This window comes from Canis lupus, chromosome 36 (genome assembly GCF_011100685.1).
Source record: "Canis lupus familiaris isolate Mischka breed German Shepherd chromosome 36, alternate assembly UU_Cfam_GSD_1.0, whole genome shotgun sequence".
In the NCBI taxonomy this organism is placed as follows: domain Eukaryota; kingdom Metazoa; phylum Chordata; class Mammalia; order Carnivora; family Canidae; genus Canis; species Canis lupus.
Genome location: NC_049257.1, coordinates 4,811,264 through 4,825,707, shown reverse-complemented (window position 1 = coordinate 4,825,707; position 14,444 = coordinate 4,811,264).

Genomic DNA, 14,444 nt, shown 5'->3' with positions numbered 1-14,444 from the left:
GTAGGCTCCATGCAGGGAGCCTGATGTGGGCCCTGGGCCGAAGGCAGCGCCAAGCCACTGAGCCACCCCCGGGCTGCCCTAGAATTACTATTTGATTCAGCAGTTCCACTTCTGGATATTCCACCTAAAAGAAATGAAAGTGAGGATTTGAACAGCTATTTGGACATCCATGTTTACAGCAGCACTATTTACAATAGCCATAAGGCAGAAGCAACCCAAGTGTCCATTGAAGGATGAGTGGATAAATAAAATGTGGTCTATTCATATCAGGGAATGTTATTCAGCTCTTGAAAAGGAAGGAAATTCTGTCACATGCTAACACATGGATGAACCCTGAGGACATTATACTAAGTGAAAGAGGCCAATCATGAAACGACATGTAAAGTAGGATCCCACTTACGTGCGGTAGGTAGAGCAGTCAAATTCAAAGAGGCAGAAAGTATAATGTTGGTTTTTAGAGACTGGTGGAGAGAGGAAATGGGGAGCTGTGGTTTAATCAGTATGGTGTTTCAGTTTTGAAACATAAAAAGGTTCTGGATGTGGTGATAGGTGCACAATAAACAATTTGAATGCACTTAATGCCACTGACTTGTACACTTACAAATGTCTGAAATAGTGAAAAAAAAGTCAAAGCACAGAAAAGGATGTATCATGTAAACATTAATCAAAAGAAAGCAGGTGGGACATCTGGGTGGCTCAGCAGTTGGGCATCTGCCTTCCACTCAGAGTCCCGGGATTGAGTTCATCATTGGGCTCCCTATGGGAGCCTGCTTCTCCCTCTGCCTGTGTCTCTGCCTCTCTCTCTGTGTTTCTCATGAATAAATAAATAAAATCTCAAAAAAAAAAAAAAAGAAAGAAAGTGAGAAAGGAGTAGCTATATTAATATTAGATAAAATACATGTCAGAACAGAAAAATGACTAGAGACAGAGAGGGCCATTATATCATGATAAAAGGGACAATTCACCAAGAAAACAATTTAGCAATATCCAATATATACCCTCCAAACAAAGCTACAAAATATCTGAGGCACACAGACAAATCTATGATTATAGTAGGACACCTCACAACCTGTCTCTCAACACCTGACATAAACAACATCCCATGAACAACTCAGATATCTGAGTCTGATTTTGATACTTGCTCTGTCTCTTCAGATTGTATTTTCTGGCTTTTAGTATGCCTTGTAGTTTTTTGTTGAAAGCCAGACATGATGTACTGGGTAAAAGAACTGAGATAAATAGGCCATTAATGTAGTGGGGAGGTATGGAGGGAGAGAGGTGTTTTATAGTCTTATGATTAGAACTCAGTCTTGGGATCCCTGGGTGGCGCAGCGGTTTGGCGCCTGCCTTTGGCCCAGGGCGTGATCCTGGAGACCCGGGATCGAATCCCACATCAGGCTCCCAGTGCATGGAGCCTGCTTCTCCCTCTGCCTGTGTCTCTGCCTCTCTCTCTCTCTCTCTGTGACTATCATAAATAAATAAAAAAAAAATTAAAAAAAAAATTTAAAGAACTCAGTCTTTTAGTGATCCTGTGCCCCTGGGCTGTGACCTTCACAAGTGCTTCTCAATTTCCCCCTAGTTTAGGTGGGACAGGAAGTCAAGGGGGGGTATGGAGTTAAGTATTTGTCTTCTCCCAGGCTGGTTAGGCTCTGTTAGGACCTTAATAGGTAAGGCTCTGGTAAAATAGTTTCCCTTGAGGGCAAGCATTGTTAGGAACAGAATATTCTTGTGTATTTTTAAATGATACACATCCCCTCTTCCTAGAAGCACACGGGGATCTTCATGTGGGCTCACAAAATGTGTCCTTCCCTCCTCCACTAAGGGCTCGCAAAATATGTAGAGGGCTCACAAAAAAGGGAGTCCTCCCCTCCTCTACTAAGCCTCCTTGGAGGTTTTTTTTTTTTTTTTTTTTAAATGATAGTCACAGAGAGAGAGAGAGAGAGAGAGAGGCAGAGACACAGGCAGAGGGAGAAGCAGGCTCCATGCACTGGGAGCCCGATGTGGGATTCGATCCCGGGTCTCCAGGATCACGCCCTGGGCCAAAGGCAGGCGCCAAACCGCTGCACCACCCAGGGATCCCCTCCTTGGAGTTTTTAACTGTTAGAATTGAGATTGATGAATTATTGAGCCTCCACCAGTTCATTACAGTTTAGGTTTTTCTACCCCAGTAATGGTTCCCACAGAAGTTTTGCTCTGAGGGCAGCAGTTTATCCTGTGACCTCTCTTTCTTGGTGGGTCTAAGAAGAGTTGTTGATTTTCATTTGTTCAGCTCTGTACTCATTGTTGATGTAAGGATGGAGTGATGACTTCCTTACGTGCTGGACTAGAAACTAGTAGTCTAAAGGGTTGTTTAAAAGAAATTAATATAGGGATCCCTGGGTGGCGCAGCGGTTTGGTGCCTGCCTTTGGCCCGGGGCGCGATCCTGGAGACCCGGGATCGAGTCCCATATCGGGCTCCCGGTGCATGGAGCCTGCTTGTGTCTCTGCCTCTCTCTCTCTCTCTCTCTGTGACTATCATAAATAAATAAAAATTAAAAAAAAAAAAAGAAATTAATATAAAATTGTTTCTTTGACTTTGTATTTCACAAGTCACACATTAAACAAGCTACTTTTTAAAAAAAAAAGATTTATTTATTTATGATAGACATAGAGAGAGAGAGAGAGGCAGAGACACAGGAGGAGGGAGAAGCAGGCTCCATGCCAGGAGCCTGATGTGGGACTCAATCCCGGGACTCCAAGATCACGCCCTGGGCCAAAGGCAGGCGCCAAACCGCTGAGCCACCTAGGGATCTCCCAAACATGCTACTTTTATTTTCCTTTTGGACAAACTGATCTTAAGGGATCTGAAGAGAAACCCCAGAGCCTACACTTAGAAAACAGGACTCTGTTCTTTGCAAGGTCTCTTACTGTCAAGAAGAATATTTGCTGTGAGCTTAAAAGAAAACATCTACACAAGGGAGACAAATGAACATTGGTTGTGCTATCTTGGGGATAAGCATGCCCAGGGATGTTCTGATTTGATTCATCCTTCCTGAGATGCTACGACCCTTATAATGGTGCCCTAATTCAGTTTTCTCATAAGCACAAACTTTGAGAAAATTTAATTTACCTGAAGAGTGTGTAAGTAACCATTCCAGATAGGCTGTGCTTCAAGGCAAGGTGGTGTAGAGACTAAGGAGCAAGTGCCACAGATTTGGACTGGATTGGCTCCCAGGCCAGGCCTCCACTATCTGCACTGTTTAATTTTTCACCTACTCCATTAGACAAAGCAGACACAAGCTCACCCAGATTCAAGGGAAGGGGACTGCTATGGACCGAATGTTTGTGTTTGCCCCAAATTCATATGTTGAAACCTCATCCTCAATGTGAGGGTAGTTAGAGGTGGGCCCTTTGGGAGGTGATTAGGTTATGAGGGTGGGGCTATCACAAGTGGGATTAGTGCCCTCATAAAAAAGACCCCAGAGAGCTCCCTCACCTCTTCTGCCGTGTAAGCATACAGTGAAAAGATGGTCTTCTGTGAACTAGGAAGCAGAGCATCATCAGTCACCAAATTTGCTGATGACTTGATCATCAGCCTCCAGAACTGTGAGAAATAAATTTCTTTTGCTTATAAGGCATCCAGTCTACGGCATTTTTTATAGCAGCCCAAATGGACTAAGACAGGAACATAAGCTCCACCTTTCAATGGGAGGAGTGCCAGAGAATTTGTTACCATGGTTTATAACTGCCATTGATACCAAGACTCCATATAGGTCCTGATGTTCCTATGAAGTTCATTTTTCTATGCTATTATTCTTTGGGGGAGAAAAAAAGGCTTTGAGCAGGAGGAACACACAGAAGGGGACAGATTTATTTATTTATTTATTTTGGCAACTAACACTGGTAGTAGAGAGCAGGATGTTGCCAGATTTACCTGCTTGATTTATTTATTTATTTATTTATTTATTTATTTATTTATTTATTTATATTTTAAGAAGATTGTGTTTATCTATTTGAGGGAGAGAGAGAGAGAGCGAGAGAGTAGGGGTGGGTAGATGGAGTGAGAAAAGTAGGCTCCCCACTGAGTAGGGAGCCTGATATAAGGCTCTATCCCAGGACCCCGAGATCATGACTTAAGCCAAAGTCAGAAGCTAAACCAATTGAATCATCCATGGGCTTCATTACCTCCTTTATTTTTCATTCCCTGCAGCTGCAGTCTGAATACTTAAGAAGGGTGGGCACCTATGGCTTTTTGTTTTCTAAATTAACCTCCACTACTCTCAGCTAAAAGGTCACTCCATTCTAGGGTATATTGAGTTGAATAGTATCTGCACCCACCCCAATTCATTTCTATATGGAACCTCAGAATGTCCTTTTATTTGTAAATTGCCTTTTGCAAATGTAATTATTAAGGATCTGGAATTATTAAGGTCCTTCTAAGAAGAGGAGAGAACAAAGAGAGACACTTGAAGAAGAAGGAGGCAGAGGATGAGTTGTGCTGGTACAAGCCAAGAACACCTGGGGTCATGAGACACTAGAAGAGGCATGGGAGTATCTTCTCCTAGAGCCTTTGGTGGGAGCATGACCCTGCTGACACTTTGACTTAGACTTCTGGCCTCTAAAACAATGAGAACAAATTTCTGTTGTTCTAAGCCACTCCATTTGTGGTACTCTGTGATGGTAGCCCTAGGAAATTAATATATATGGTAAATGAAGAAAACCCATTGACAGGAACTTTGGACTCAGAAAAATTAAAGCAAAGTTTATAACCTCAGCAGTACTGAAATTTTTGGATAGATAATTCTTTGTTGTTGGTGGTAGGGGGCTGACCTGTGCATTATGGGATGTTTAGCAGCATCCCAGCCTCTACCCAGTAGATGCCAATAGCATCCCCATTTCAGTTGTCACAACCAAAAATTTGTATAGTTTGCCAACTGTCCCCTGGAGGCAAAACAGCTCCCTGGTTGAGAATTACTGCATTAGAGAGAGAAGCATGTGACATGGAGACAACTGCTCTGAAGAATCAAGAACAAACACTTAAGTTCTTACCTTTGGGTTGTCCTATAGGCTGGTAAAAGAGGTAATAAAATTGCTTTGATGATGCTCTTGGTTGTCTCTTCTGCTGATTTCTTTCTCTTTCTGCTGTGGCACATTCTATAGCTCATCTTCTCCAAAGGCTGTCTTGTCAGTGAGAGAGAGAGAAAGAGAGAGAGAGACTGGGTGATTGCAGAGCCCAACATGGCCTTACCAGGCCTTGGCTGGGGCCCTCCTAGGAGGCCATATTAGAAATTAGTTTCCCCTGGGGCCATAGCTTTTGTGGCTGGGAGGAGGAGTCACACATATGAACCTAATTTGGCTTTTGGGGAATAGCTATGGGGGACAAGGGAGAGAAACGCTGTATGTAGGTATACCTCGATTTCTCAGAGGCTCAATTCTTCAGAAGACATCTGGTTAAGACCATACTTTTACATCCATTGACTTTTTTCCTCCTTTAATCTTGACATTGTTCGTTTTCATTGCTAGAGTCAGCTCAGTAACTGTTAAGGTGTAGTTGACTTTTTTTTATTTGTATGACAGGAGTCCCTACTGTGTAGCTAGCGGGAACTACAGATGATCCCTGCCTTCACTGGAATCCCTCACTATGGCTTTAACATTTCAGGGGGTGGGACCGGCAGGGAGAGGAGATGGGCCCAAAGACAAACCACAAGGAAGGGAAGCAAGATACCTGGGCGATTCACAAGAATAACCTGAAAACAGCTATCTGTCTTGATTTCCTGATTTTTTTTTCTGCCTTGGTTCTTTGAGTGGGAAGGCCATGCATAAAAGTGAGTCAGCAGTTAGCACACCACCTGGTTCTGGGCAATATTTGGGGCACCTCTGCCCTTTCTCAGGGTTTTAGTGTCCAGGAGACAATAAGACATTGACCCATATTTGGTAGGAGAACTCACCAAGGCCCTTTGCGGCCCTGCCCTTAGACCTGGGCAAAAGGGATTTCTGTTCTAGACTCTGTACACTACATACACACCCCTCGGTCATGCACAACCTGTTTTGCTGGCAGAGTCTAGACTCAAACTCCTCAACAACTGCTCTCCAGATCAATACTGCTGAGGCACCATGGAGAAGCTTCTCCATACCTCTTGCACTATGAATTTAAAACTTAAAAGTGTTACAGAAGGCCAGGAAAGTATAGGTAGAACCATGGCCTGGGTCAGAGACAGATCTTGTTTCAGAGTGCAGGGAGAATTTCAATAGTGAGAATGCTCAAGAAAAAGAAAAGTCATAAAGTAGTGTGTCAGATCTTCATCCTCAGGTAGTGTGAGTGCAGTAGATTGTCCTATCACAAAGTCCCCACTTGTGAGAGGCACCCACTTATTGTTTCTCTTAAAGTTTTCTCCCCACCCCCTGTGGGTCTGCACTTTATTCTGAAATGATTATTAGAGTCTAGTACAAGTATGGTTCTGAAAAGTAGTAATGAATGGAAAACCTTTCAGGGGACAGAAGTTCAGTCTGCAAATCTGGTTGTACACATTTTGTAGGAGAGATGGCCTGAAATCTAGATCCAGTCTGCTATAGGCTGTTTGGGTTGCTATAACGAAATGCCAGCGACTGGCTGGCTTATAAACAAATTTATTTCTCACAGTTCTGAGGCTGGAAAGTTCAAGATGAAGGTGTTGGTAGGTTCAGTGACTGGTGAGGCCCATTTCCTGGTTCTTAGGTGACCATCTTTTTGCTATGTTTACATGGCAGAAGGGGTCAGGGTGTTCTCTGGTGTCTCTTTTATAATGGTTGTAGTTCCATCCATGAGGACTCAACACTCATGACCTAACTGCCTCCCAATTTCCCTTCCTGATACTCTCACATTGGGGATTAGGTTCCCACAATTTTGGGGGAAACACAAATATTCAGTCTATTGCACACCCTAGCTCAACTGTCTTCTGAATTATTGTCTAGTCTCTTGAACTATTCATATTTTTCCTTTTTGTTTCTTTGTGCTGTATTTGGGTAATTTGTTTAGAACTACTGTCCAATTCAGTAATTCATACCTCAGCTCCAGTAAGCTATTTAACCTTGTGATTGACATTGTTTATTTAAATTATATTACTTTTAATTTCTAGGAAATATACTTGGGTCTTTAAAAGATATAAGTAGTCATTTTTGAAAGCATATTTCTCTGTGCATGTTTAAACATTTTATCTTTGATGATATTAAATGCTTATTTGGAATTTTTCTCTGATAATGTCAACATTTGATGCATTTTTTTCACCTGTTTCTCGTTTATAGTTTCTGGTGACTCTTATTCAGGGTGGCTTATTTCCTTGTGCATTATGTAACTTAGTAATATTATATAATCCATTTTGAGTTAATTCTTGTGAAGAGTATAAAGCCTGTGTCTGGATTCTTTGTTTTGCATGTGGATGCTCTGACATTCCAGCACCATTTGTTGAAAGACTATCTTTGTTGCTACATTGCATTGCCCTTGCTCCTTTGTCAAAGATCAGTTGACTGCATTTATGTGGGTTTATTTCTGGGAAAGCTCTCTATTCTGTTCCTTGAATCTATTTGTCCATTTCTTCTTGAATATCATACTGTCTTCATTATTGTAGATTCATAGTAGGTTTTGAAGTTGGGTAGTGTCAGTCTTCTGACTTTCATCTTCTCATTCAATATTAAGTTGGCTAGGGGGCCTGGGAGTTGGTTGAGCATCCAACTCTTGATTTCAGCTCAGGTCATAATCTCAGGGTCATGGGATTGAGCCCTGTGTTGGGTTCCATACTCTGCGGGGAGTCTGCTTGGGATTCTCACCCTCTCCTTTTGGTTCTCTTCACCCCCACTCCCCACAACACGCACCCTCTCTCTCAAATAAATAAATCTTAAAAAAATTAAGTTGGCTATTCTGCTTCTTTTACCTCTCCATATAAACTTTAGTTTAATGATATTGACAAAATGACTTGCTAAGATTTTGAATAGGATTGCATTGAATGTATAGATCAAGTTGGGGAAGATCTGGCATTTGACAATATTTCGTATTCCTAACCATGAACGTGGAATTTCCCTCCATTTATTTAGTTCTTCTCTCATGTCTTTTAAGAGTCTGTAGTTTTCCTCATACAGATATTTTTAATTATTTTCTTCAATTTATACTGAAAGTATTTCATTTTTTGAGGTCTAAATATAAATGGCAATGTGTTTTTAATTTCAAATTCTACTTGTTTATTGCTGGTATAAAGGAATGCAAATGCTTTCTGTATTAACTTTGTATCCTGCAACATTGCTATAATCATTTATAAGTTCCAAATTTTTTTGTCATTGTTAAGATTTTCTACATAGACAAAATGTCATCTTAAAGAGTTTTTATTTCCTTTTCTTGTCTTATTTCATTAGTTAGGACTTCCAGTATGATGTTAAAAGGCAGTGGTGAGTGGATATCCTTATCTTGTTCCAGACATTAGTGGGAAATCTTCAAGTTTCTCACTATTAAGTTATAGATGTTTTTTGTAGGTGTTATTAATTTGAGGAAGTTCCTCTCTATTCGTAGTTTGCAGAGATAACTTAATTTTTTAAAGATTTATTTATTCATGAGAGACAGAGAGAGGCAGAGGGAGAAGTAGGCTCCCTACAGGGAGCTTGATGCAGGACTCAATCCCAGGACCCCGAGATCATGTCCTTGAGCTGAAGGCAGATGCTCAAACACTGAGCCACCCAGGTGTCCTGAGATATTTTTATTTTAAAATTCTCAGCATGCTTAAAAAATAAAAAAAATTAAAAAATTAAAATTCTCAGCATGTATCTCCTTGGCCAGATAAACAGTGCTTATTCCAAATATCAAAGGGACACTCGTTGATCATGAATATTTAGATGAAATTATACACACACATACCACACTTTCTTTACTGTGGCAAAAAAAAACAAACTTGAAATTTACTATCTTAACTATTTTTAAGTGTATGGTTCAATATATTAGCATGTTATTAATATATATATTAACATCATATATGTAGCTAACATCATTATAGTGTTAAGTATATTCACATTTTTGTGAAACTGATCTCCAGAATTTTTTCATCTTGTAAATCTGAAACTCTACACCTATTAAGCAACTTTTCCTTTCTCCTTCCCTCTAACCCAATACCACCATTGTACTTTCCATTTTTTTACATTTGACTACTTTATATACATCATATAAATTAATTTACACAGTATTTTTTGTGTGATTCATGTATTTCACTTAGCATAATGTCGTTGAGGTTCATCCATTTTGTAGCATATGATAGGATTTCTTTTTCAAAGTTTCAATGATATTCCATCATATATATAGCACATTTTGTTTACCAACTCACCCATCAATGGACATTTGGATTGTTTACATCTCTCGACTATTATATATAGTGCTGTTATAAATATAGTGTGCAAATATCTCTTCAAGAGCTTGCTTTCAATTTTCTTGGATATATACTCAGAAGCGCCATTGCTGGGTCATCTGGTAATTGTTTTTATTTTTGGGGGATCCTCCATACTGTTTTCCATAGGAGCTGCACTAATTTACAATCCCACAAATAGTGTACAAGGGTTCCAATTTCTCCACACCCTTGCCAACATTTATCTTTTAAAATTATTTTTTATGTTTTTAAGATTTTATTTATTTATTTATGAGAGACACAGAGAGAGAGGCAGAGACACAGGCTGAGGGAGAAGCAGGTTCCATATACAGAGCCCGATGTGGGACTTGATCCTGGGACTCCAGGATCCCGCCTTGGACCGAAGGTAGGCACTTAATCGCTGAGCCACCCAGGCATCCCGTTGATTTTGTTTTTAAGAAATCTCTATACCCAACACGGGGCTAGAATTCACAACTCTAAGATCATGTGACTCTAAAATCTAAGAGTAGATCATGAGTCACATGCTCTACTGACTGAGTCAGCCAGGCACCCCTTATTTTTTGATAGTAACCATCCTAAGGGTGTGAGCCAAAATCTCATTGTGGTTTTAATTTGCATTTCTTTGATTAGTGTTGTCGAGCATCTTCCATATGCTTGTTGGCAATTTGTATATCATCTTACGAAAAGTATGTATTCACGTCTTTTGCCCATTTTTTAATTGGGTTATTTGATTTGTTTTATTGTTGTTGTCATCTTTGTAAGTTCTGATATGTGGTTCTTTTTTTTTTTTTTTTTTTTTTTTTAATTTATGATAGTCACAGAGAGAGAGAGAGAGAGAGAGAGAGAGAGAGAGAGAGAGAGGCAGAGACACAGGCAGAGGGAGAAGCAGGCTCCATGCACCGGGAGCCCGATGTGGGATTCGATCCCGGGTCTCCAGGATCGCGCCCTGGGCCAAAGGCAGGCGCCAAACCGCTGCGCCACCCAGGGATCCCCTGATATGTGGTTCTTAACAATAGTCAACAGGGAGCAGTGTATTCACAACAGTTGCATGTGGTAATTGAGGAACTTTTGCAGTATTAATTTATATTACTTTATTTATTTAAAAATATTTTATTTATTCATGAGAGACAGAGAGAGAGAGAGAGAGAGAAAGAGAGAGGCAGAGACACAGGCAGAGGGAGAAGCAGACTTCATGCAGGGAGCCTGATGTGGGACTCGATCTCGAGTGATCTCCAGGATCACGCCCTGGGCTCAAGGCAGGTGCTAAACCGCTGAGCCATCCAGGGACCCAATTTATGTTACCTTAAATTTGTACATATGATGGCATACAGTTAACATGCATGACATTAAGATGGTTATTTGGGGCACCTGGGTGGCTCAGCGGTTTAGCACCTGCCTTCAGCCCAGGGTGTGATCCTGGAGACCCAGGATCGAGTCCCACATCGGGCTTCTTGCTTAGCAGGGAGTCTGCTTTTCCCTTTCCCTTTGCCCCTCCTCCCTGCCTGTATATTCACTCTCTCAAATAATGAAAACCTTAAAAAAAATAAAACAAAGACTGTAACAAGAGACAAAGGATACTATATAATCATCAAGCAGACAATCCAACAAAAAAAAAAAACATAACAATTGTAAATGTTTATGCCTCCAACATGGGAACACCCATAAACATAAAACTGTTAATAACAAATATAAAGGAACTAATTGATGATAATACAATAACAATGGAGGACTTTACACCCCACTTACATCAATGGACAGGTCATCCAAATAGAAAAATCAACAGGGAAATAGTAGCTTTGAATGATTTACTGGAACAGAAGGGTTTAATAGACCTAGTCATAACATTCCAATCTGAAACAGCAGAATGCACATTCTTTTCAAGTGTATGCACATGGAATGCTTTCCAGAATAATCATATATTAGGCCATAAAACAAGTCCCAACAAATTTGGAAAGACTGAAGTTATACCATGCATCTTTTATTTTTGTAACCAGGTGGACATGCATCTAGAATTGTAAAGTTTAATTTTTATTGAAATGGGTAATAAGGTTTAATCAAGTTTGAAAGTAAAATTAATGTCAGCTTTATTTAAATTCTTAGGTTTAAAATATGGTATTAATTAGAATCTATATTTTGCCTTTTATAATTTTGATTAGAATATTTTGGAAACATGAAAAGTAATTTATATTTTTGATTTTTACATGCACTTTAGTTTAAATTTTGGTAAAAATATATTCCTACACTTTGAATATACATTTAAAGACAATTATTTTCTTATATAATTTTTAATATGAATAGAATACACTGTATGTAAAAATACTGATCATAACTACATCATTAATGATTTTGCCAAAATGAAAGCAAAAAAAGCATTATATGAAGAAATACTTACAATAATGAATTATGTTTGTGTTTATTATTCATCCAAATAATGCTAGCCTCCAGATATGTGCAGTAATTAAAATCAGTCATATCTGATATTTTATAAACTTTTGGTCATATAAAAACCATATCTTTAGGCATGGTTTAAAATTTTTGTTGTTATGAAGATTATCTCATTGAGATAAATATATGAAACATTTTATATAACAATATTACAAGACTTAGATCTTTTAAATGTCTATATATTTAAATGATATGTGGCCTTCGTTTGTATTTCCCTGTTCACTGCAAATGTTAAGGGTGGCCCTGCACTTTTTGTGCCTCTAATCATGTTAGAGGGCAAGCAAACTAATGGCAAGCATCGAGTGCTTATTGTAGGCCAGGCACTATGTGAAGTGCTTACATGCACTATCTCAGCAAATCCTGCAATAACTCATTTTATACGTGATGAAACTAAGACTCAGTGGGCCATGTGCTTTGCCCAAGGTCACCCTATTTAGCGGATGAGCTCCGACAATGTCCTATCCACATCACTCCAAAATCAGAACTTCTAACTTGAGCCTCATAAATACAGGTTCTTATAGAGGAAGGAGGGGTAGTTGCTTCTGCCATGGTACATAGCCAGATCCTCAGGGTTTCATTTTCTCTCATTTTAGCCCAAGGCAGAAAAGTTGTTAGCTATGCCTGATGATTCATCTGGGGACTTTACAGAACAAGGACCCACTCGGGTCCTACTCATCTAAACCCATCTCTTGCTTTGTCTTAGGAGGTCGGCCCAAGGGAGCGTCTCTGGCACAGGTGCAGTATGTCACCTTTATGCTCAGATCTACCAGAGCTGGTGTCTGTCTTTCCCTCTGTTCTCTTTTGTGTCTGGGCTTCAAACCTCCCCTGGGCCAAGATAAAAGACTGTTTCATCCTCCTCCCACATGTGAAGAAAAATAAAAGATAGCTCTTCTTGGCTCATTCATATCATGGACCCACTCAAACCCTGCAGGAGAACAGGACATGGATTATAGATAAAGCTTAAATCCATTTTTGCAGGAATTATGCGGCTTACAAATGAAGGCAATATCTGTGTTTCCACAATGGCTACCTTGGGGCCTTTATGGCTTTAATGAAATTCTATACATCAAAGCTTTTTAAAAACTTCTGAGTCAAGAACATACAAACTGACCTCTACTTCCCTGGGCTCCAGGAACCACAGTGAGAAGTGCTAGGCAGTGGAGTGGAATGGGTATTGGCCAGGCCAGAGGACTGGGGCTCCCTGACAGGTGGAGCCTCCTGATGCTAGACATGTTACCCCCAGGGTCACGGAGTCGCGGTCAGCCCTCCGCCCCCTCAGGTATATGCAGAGTAAGAAGGAACCGGGCTGATCATCTGAAGTAGTTCTCCAAATTGTTACAGGAACCCCAGGGTCCGAAAGACCTTCTCAGGGGGAACACAAGGCCAAAATTATTCTCTTCATAATACTAATATGTCATTTTCCCTTTTCACTCTTATTCTCTCACTAGCATACAATGGCACATGAAGACATGATGTATGATGTCAGAACAGATTGAATCTAGAAGCAGGTATGAGACTAGCTATGTTCTATTAAGCCAGACATTAAAGAGATTTTCAAAAATGTAAAGCAATGCCATTCTTCTGATTCATTTTGTTTTGGAAATGATAGTTCTTTTCCCTAAAATGTGTAATTTACGTTAGCATGTAATGAGTTTGTTTTTAAATAAGTTATTAAATATGTAAAAGTTTTCAGAATTTAAAATTTCTAACATCATAAATTTCAATAGATATAACCCACATATACAAGAATACTCTGGGTTTCTCAATATGTTCTAAGAATGTAAAGTGATCCTCAGGGGTGCTTGGGTTGCTCAGTCAGTTGGGGTCTGCCTTCGGCTTGGGTTGTGATCCTGGGGTCCTGGGAGCAAGCCCCACATCAGGCTCCCTGCTCAGCGGGGCACCTGCTTCTCCTCTCCAGCCCCCTGCACTGTGCTTTCTCTCTCTAATAAATAATCTCTTAAAAAAAAAAAAAAAAAAGGAAAGAAAAGGGTCCTGAGACCAAGAAGGTTGAGAACTACTCAAGCTACTGAGTACAAAGAACACCCTTACATCATTTAGTATCACTACCTGTGATCTTATTCTATCCCTATTCCCTACAGCTATAAAATAAATGGGTCTAGATTTTAATTAGGGTACCTTATATTTAAAGAAAACTTAGTCTAATAAGATAAACTTTGATCATGAAAGTATATAATATGTAAGTAAAAAAGAAGCATCACCTGAGTGAGGAAAAATAACTGTTATCTACTTTCACACTGCACGGAGTTCTGCTGAAAACTCTTAGTGAAATAGGTACCCCCGCCCCCAAAGAGAAGGTTCTTTGGTCTAATAAAGCTGAGAAACCCTGGATTCCGAATCCAGTGTTTACTACAAACTTCTCGGAGCCTTCAGCACAAGCACTAAAGATACCGTGACTCTCTGGGACACACTGTGCTGCCTGTACCAGACTCACCGGACCATAAAATTCTTCTTAGGGACAATCTGTAGAACCGATCTTCCGAGAAACATGGGAAAGGTCTGCGTCGGGCACAAGGATGGCGCGGTCTCCCGAGCGCGGGGGTCGGCCTGGTACCGGGAGTCGGGCTGGGGTGACGGGGCTGCGCAGGGCTCACCCGGCCCACGGGTGGGAGGGACCTGGAGGCC